Below are 8009 nucleotides of genomic sequence, written 5' to 3'. Positions count from 1 at the left end.
TGGCCAGTTTTATGTTGAACTTTGTGAAAGGCAAGATTGGATGAGCCTATTGGTTACAGGTTGTGGAAGTCCTGAAAAAATATGAGTTGAAACTCTTACTCGCCAGATTTGTTGTATATTATTTCTCTCACTGAGACAGACTTCAGAAAATATAGAAAATTTACATTATAAAAAGTATTCACAGTTCCATCATGTGAAAAAAAACTTAATATTTTAGGGTATTTCTTCTAGCCTTGTATATTGGTGCATGTATATATGTGTATACAAACTTCATAGTATGATTAATAATTAAAATTATACTATACATAACATTTTATGACATATAAAAGTGTTCTGTGAACACTTTCCTATTAAATAATATCAAAATACTTTTGGATAGAACACAGTAGTCCATTATATAGGTGTACCATGAACTCTTTAGCTTTTTCTTTAGACATTACTTGAGCTATTTTCCCATTCTTCTAATGAACCTTATTGTTTGATATTTCTTTTTTATCTGCCATTATAAGTTCGGTATCAGTAACACTCATGTACTAAATCTGTAACTGATACATTTTCCAGAGTTAGAATTTCTGATCAAAAGTAACGAACACTTGTGCTCGCTTTGGTAGCACATAAACAGAGAAGATCAGCATGGCCCCTGTGCCAGGATGACACACAAATTCACGAAGCATTCCATATTTTTACATGTTAGCTAGATTCATCATTGTGATCATTTCGCAATACATACAAGTATCAACTCATTATATTATATACCTGAAACTAGTGTAATGTTGCATGTCAATTATACCTGAATTAAAAAAAAAAGTGATGGACACTTTTAGAGCGCTTGGTAGATACTGACAAATGGCCTTTCAGATTTGAACCCCTTTGTATGCCTTTTAGTAATTGATTTAATTTCCTTTTTTACTGCCTTCTCCCTCCCACTGGGAATTAGCCTTTAAAACATGAAAAATAATACCTCATAATTTTAATTTGTATGTCTTGGTTATTAGTGAGTTTCAACATTTTTCACATGTTACTAGCTATTTCTCTCTTAAAAAATTAAATTCATGTGTTCAGTTTATTGTTCTGTTCTGTCTTCATCATTGAAGATGACTTGGGCCCAATGCAGAGAGATAACTAAATGAATATTTTTATGATTGACTGAAAATCCATACGGACTTCCATGTAGGAAACAATAATGCATATAGTTCATGACTCTTTGTCTATTAATTTTCTTAAATTTAATGATTTATCCTGTGAAATGTAATATTCAGGGAAAATGTGATTTTTTCCCCCTGCACTCTCTAGTCCTAAGAGACATTCTCTCAGTTGAAACTTCTCTCTCTTCATTTTCACTGTACTTCATATATCATTAGCAGGAACTCTTGGGTTATGGGAGGGCGATGTATGGACTACATATTTATTGAACTCTAATTGTATGAATAAATGAATGCACCGGCCATGCAAATACAAATCTAAGTCTTAAAAATGATAATTTACATAATTAGATGACAAGAAGGCCTGAGCTATTACTTAAGTTCATATATAACATTACATCGTCAACTGTTAATTTATGCTCTGTTCTTTGCAGAATGATTGAGCTGTTTGGTAGTTTTATTTATGACTCATGCTTAGATTCATTTTGTAGTGCTGATAATGTTGAGATAATGGGAATTTATAGTTAGCTCTGACAAGAGGCCATAAAACAAATGACTGGATGTTTTCTCTATTGCCACAGGCTCGATTTATAACATAAAGTACTTAATAATTGTTATTAATGAACCCGCTGTGGTTGGTATATAGACACAGCTGGAAATCACATCTGTTATCAGACAGCCTGGGTTGAGTAAAGTACAAACACTGCAGGGAACTAATAGCTACAAAAGGAAATGACATCACAGAGCCATAGGAAGTGCCCATAGATGTTAGCTACACTGAAACAGAAGACATTTAGGAAAGATTTTAGGAGAAATGACAGAAAATTTGGCTCTTTTCAGAATTTTTCTTCCATATGGAACCCAAATGTCTTTAATTATGAGCTAGAGTCCCAGGGTCAATCCATATATGAAATATTAGTAAAGTTTATATCTTAGTTTTTAGATCAAAATAAATAAAAATCATCCAATTTCAGCCTACCAACATACCTTTCCAAGCTTCTTTTCAGTTACCCCTATTGAAACACTCTGTTCTATTCAGATTGGGTTATTTCTCTTTGTTTTTTCAGACTTATGCATTCCTGCCTTTGTGCTTTACCTTATGTTGTTACCTCCATTTGAGGTCATTTTGAACTATTTCAAGAGAGAAAGAACTAATTTACTAATTTACTAATACCTATTTACTCTCCCCCTCTCGACCCCTGTCTCCATTCCTATTTGTCCCCATTTTAAATTTTCATTCTCCTCATTCAACATTGGCAAACATTGTAATACATTTTATATGTATTCTTTGATTCTATGTAGTCTTACAAAATACGCTTTTTTTTGTGTGTCCCTGTGTTATTAATTTTTGGAAATCATGGTAAATCACAGATGTCATTTTATTTCTTTTACTTAGCACTGGAGTACCAGCCATAGCACTCTGTGAACATCTAGTCCATTTTTTGTAAATGCTGCATAAGACTGCATGTGTATCGACCAAAATTAATATGTCTACTCTCCAGTCAGGGATGGGCACCCAGATTGCTCTGAATCTGTATCACAATAAGCAAGGTAACAATGGGCAGTTTTATGTATGTCATTTGTGGATCAATGGGAGAATTTCTTTAGGCTACATACCTAGGAGTGTAACTCCTGGGTCATAGAGGGTGTGTAGATGTGATTTGACAAAATTCTGAGAGATAGCTTAGAAGTGTTCCCCCATTCTTCACCCACTGGGAGTGCAGTGAGTTCCTTTATTCTTACATACAACCAATAAGTGGTATTGCCTAGTTTTACATTTTAAGCAAATTAAAAGGGATAAGATGATATTTCATGATTGTTTTCATTTACTTCTATGATTACTACTGAGCTTGAATATCTTTTGATTTGCTTATTGCTTTGGGGGTGTATTTCATTTTAATTGCCATTCATATGTGTGCCCACTTTTTTTTTCTCTTGGGTTATCTATCTTTTGTGGACTTAAAGGAATTCCTTGTACATTTTTACATTGTCAGTTTTGAATATTGCAAGTTTTTTTCTTAAAGTCTATCACTTCTCTATGAACTCTATACACACTATTCTTCCTAAACAAAAATATTTAATTTTTATATAGGTATATTCAACTAATTTTAGCCTGAGGGTTTGTGCTTCTCAAGTATTTTAAAGACAATTCTTCCCTACATTTAAATCACAAATATATATTCTGACATTTTATTTTATTGATTGTCTATTTTATCTTTCATTAATATGTCTGGATTCTACTTTTATGCATTATGTTATTTAGGGATCTAATTTTCCTTCTTAGCATCATATACAAAATAACCTATTCTTCCACTTCTGATTTGTGGTGCTTTATTTCCATATTTGTCATATATTAAATTCTAACCTATACATGGTTTTTCTCTGAGTCCACTGTTTTGTTTCATTGAACTATTTGTCCATCTGTTTTGATATCAATGCCTACCTATTTTATTACTATGCATTGGGACAGGCAGACTACCATGGACCTTGAGCATCCCTGAACTTTCTGCTGAGCAGGCTAAACTGTAGGTCTTACTTGTTCCCTAAACTGAGTGTTTTTTGTAGCTGGTCACATAGACAGACAAGGAGGTCAAGTGACCATATCATGATTGCTTCTCACTCTCTGATGGAGTTAAGAGAAGAGAGAGAAAGAGATACTGTTTTGTTTTCTGCTTACTACAGAAGGTGCTGTGACCATGTGGTGGGCTTTTTGGACCACTGTTGTGTACCACTTTTGTTGCTCTCAGTGCTGAGTGTATAATTAGTATGTCTTATATGCTTATGTTATGAACCCTTATAAAAGTCAAGGGGAAGAGTAACTTTTTTTTTAAATTTTTTTAACGCTTTTATTTATTTTTGAGACAGAGAATGAAGGGGGGAGGGGCAGAGAGAGAAGGAGACACAGAATCGGAAGCAGGCTCCAGGCTCTGAGCCATCAGCCCAGAGCCCGACGAGGGGCTCGAACTCACAGACCGCGAGATCGTGACCTGAGCTGAAGTCGGACGCTTAACCGACTGCGCCACCCAGGCGCCCCAGGAAGAGTCACTTTTAGACAAATGATAGTGGGTACAACAGACCACCAGTTAGGCTTTTGGTTTCCTCTCGTGTTATACAATGGAAACTATAACTTCTAGAAAAAGAAAAAAGAAATCAGTCTTGGGGGCTGTAAACTCCAAAGATCCTTTGGAACTATAGATCTCTGCCATTGATAACTATGAAGATTGGATCTCATACTGGTGAATGTTCTGCCAACACTTGAATATGTATTCTGCTGTTTGGGGGTAAAATATTCATTAATATCAAGTATGTCAAATTTGTTGATAGTACAGTTCAAGTATTTATGTTTGCTAATTTTCTATCTATCTTGTCTATCAATTACTGATTGAGGAGTGTTGAAATCTCCCATTATAATTGTAGGTTTGTCCATTTCTCACTTCAGTCCTAGTATGTTTTTGCTTCATATATTTTGCATCTGTCAGATGCATACACATTTACATTTGTTATTTTTTAATGAATTGACAAATTTATCCTTAGGAAATGTTCCTTTTTTATCTCTGGTGATAATATTTTTTATGAAGTCTCCTCGTCTGATATTATCTTAGCCATTCCAGCTTGCATATAGTTAATGTTTATTGGCATCACTGTTTCTGTCTTCCACTTATAATTTACCAATGCCTTTGTATTTAAGGTGCGTTTCTTGCAGATCACATTTAGCTATTTTTATTTTTAAATTTTTTTTAAAGTTTATTTATTTTTGAGAGACAGAGAGAGAGATGGAGTGTGAGTGGGGGAGAGGCAGAGAGAGAGGGAGACACAGAATCCGAAGCAGGCTCCAGGCTCCGAACTGTCAGCACAGAGCCCGACATGGGGCTTGAACCCATGAACTGAGAGATCATGATCCCAGCTGAATTTGGATGCTTAACCAACTGAGCCACCCAGGCACCCCACGTTTAGCTATTTTTCTTAAGTCCAATTTGAGAATCTCTGACTTTAAATTGTAGTTTATAGACTAAGGGTCTACAAACCATTTCCAAAATGGCCAGATGGTAATATTTTAGGCTTTTGGATCATATTGTCTCTGTTGAAATTGCTAAACTCTGCTGTTAAAGCATGAAAGCTGCATAGACCACACATAAATGAATGGGCAAGGCTGTGTTCCAATAAAATTTTATTCATAAAAAATCACAATGGGCCATATTTAGCATAGTTTGCTGACCCATGGTTTACACTCTTAATGTTTGATCTAAGTATTTGTAGAGTCAAGGTTAAATCATCCAACTTGTTTGTATTCTGTTTATCCCATGTGTTATTCACTCATTTCCTATCCTCCCCTCTCTTATTCTACCTCCTTTTGGATTGAGCATTTTTAAAATTTCATTTTACCTCTTTTTTAACATATCAGATGACAAAAACCTCTTTGTGTTTTATATTTTAAGTGATTGTTGTATAGTTTATAATATATATCTTTACCTTTTCACAGTCTACCTTAAAATAATATTATAGCACTTTATAGATTAAGATTCTTAAGTATTCTTACTTTCCACCCAGTCATTTGTGCTATATTTTTGTCATACTTTTTACTTCCATTTGTGTTATGCTGTGCATTGCCACTGCCTTTTTCCATGTGTTGAAGTATAATTGACAGAAGTTGTAGTATATTTAAGCTGTACAGTGTGATGATTTCTTATATGTACACATTGTGAAAGGCTTCCCACACCATCAAGCTAATTAACACCTCACATATTTACCTTTGTTTTTTTAAGAGGGAGCGAGATTACTTTTAGTGCTACTCTCTCAGAAAATTTCAATTGTATAATATTTATCAGCTATAGTAACCATGTTACTCATCTGATCCTCAGACCTTATTCACCTTATAAGTCAACGTTTGTACTTTTACCAACCTCTATTTCCAACACTCCCCTAGTCCCTGACAACCACTGTTCTACTTTATGTTTGTATTAGCTCAATGTGTTTTTTTAAAAGTTTTCACATATACGTGACATTATGCAGTATTTGTCTTTCTTTGTGCCTCATTTCATTTAGCACAATTTCCTTCTGGTTTCATCCATGTTGTCACAAATGGCAGGATCTCCTTTTTTAAAGGCTGAAGAACATTCCAGTGTGTGTGTGTGTGTGTGTGTGTGTGTGTGTGTGTGTTATATTTTTATCTATCTGTCAATAGATACTTAGATTGTTTCCATACCTTTGCTATTATAAATAATGCTGAAGTGAACATTAGAATACAGATATGTCTTCAAGATAAAGATTTTGTTTCCTTTGGATATATATCCAGAAGTGACATTGCTGGATCATGTGGTAGTTCCTCTTTCTAATTTCTTGAGGAACCTCCAGACTGTTTTCTATAGTGGTTGCACCAGTTTGCATTCCCACCAATAGAGTAAAAGGACTCACGGTTCTGTATATCCTTGCTAGCATTTGCTATCTCTTGTCTTTTTGATAATAAATATCCTAACAAGTATGAGGTGGTATCTCATTGTGGTTTTAATTTGCATTTTCCTGATGATGAGTGATATTGAGCACCTTTTCCTATATTTGTTGGTGATTTATGTGTCTTCTTCGAAAAAAATGTATGTTCAGGTAGTTTGTCCATTTTTTAAATTGAGTTATTTATTTATTTATTTATTTATTTAGGTTGTTGTCGTTGTTGTTGTTGGTATTCAGTTGTATGAGTTCCTTGTATATTTTGAGTATTAACCCCCTATTAGATACATGGCTTGCAAACATTTTTTTCCAGTTCCATAAGTAAGCTTTTTATTTTGTTGATGTTTTCCTTTGCTGTGGATAATCTTTTTAGTTTGATGTACTCCCGATTATTTATTTTTGCTTTTGTTTCATTGTTTTTGGTGTAAAATCTAAAAAATCATTGCTGATATCAATGCCAATAAGTCTTTCCCCTATGTTTCTTCTAGGAGTTTTACAGTTTCAGGTCTTAAGTTCAAGTCCTTCATCCATTTTGGGTGATATTTGTGAGTGGTATAAGCTAAGGGTACAGTTTCATTCTTCTGCATGTGGATATCCAGATTTCAGATTTGCCAGGCTCCACGATCGTGTGAGCCAGTGGAAATACATCTGTCTCTGTCTTTCTTTCTCTCTACACACACACACACATTTATATTTATATATTTATGCAAGGATTTATACACAAATGTGTATATTTGTATATATGAATATATCTATATATATATATATAGATATAGATAGATAGATAGATAGATAGATATAGATAGATAGATGATATATCTCCTATAGGTACTATTTCTTTGGAGAACTTGAGTGACACACCATATAAACTTGAATCTCTCCAACTGCACTTTCCTTCTTTCAAAAGTCTAATCCTCTTAATTTCCTCCTGGTTTTGTCTTTCACTTTCTATGAGTGGCCATTACTATATTGCTATTAACAATACTTGATTTGGTTTGCTAATATCTGCTTAAGGATTTTAAATCATGATCAATTATTAATATTTGCTTATGGTTTGTCTTTTTTGTACCAACCCTGTCAGGTTTTAGAAAAAACCTTAGCTAACGATACTTAATATTTCAGACATTTTATTTTGTTGTTGGTAGTGCTTGTGGTGCTCTCTCTCTCTTGTCATCTTGTTACAAATGTCTGAATTTTATTGGTCTTTTCCTAGGTGTCTTTTTGAATTTGCTTATATTAATTATCTTAATTAAAAAATTGAGATATAATTGACATATAACATCGTGTAAGTTTAAGGTGTACAGCATGTTGGCTTAGTATATTTATGTATTGTAATATGATTACAGTAATGTTAGCTAACACCTTTATTGTGACACATATCTATCATTTATTTTTTATGTCAAGGACAGTTAGAATCTAGTTTCT

At 33.8% G+C, this 8009-nt stretch overlaps 1 pseudogene; it reads left to right on the top strand.

The window, feature by feature from the left end:
• The first annotated feature begins 586 nt into the window (after positions 1-586).
• Positions 587-685, top strand: LOC132662599 (U6 spliceosomal RNA; annotated as a pseudogene).
• The last annotated feature ends 7324 nt before the right edge of the window (positions 686-8009 follow it).

The sequence above is a fragment of the Panthera onca genome, chromosome D1, assembly GCF_046562875.1.
Source record: "Panthera onca isolate mPanOnc1 chromosome D1, mPanOnc1 haplotype 2, whole genome shotgun sequence".
Lineage (NCBI taxonomy): Eukaryota > Metazoa > Chordata > Mammalia > Carnivora > Felidae > Panthera > Panthera onca.
The sequence above is the reverse complement of the archived record's forward strand: the minus strand, read 5'-3'. Positions and strand labels throughout refer to the sequence as shown.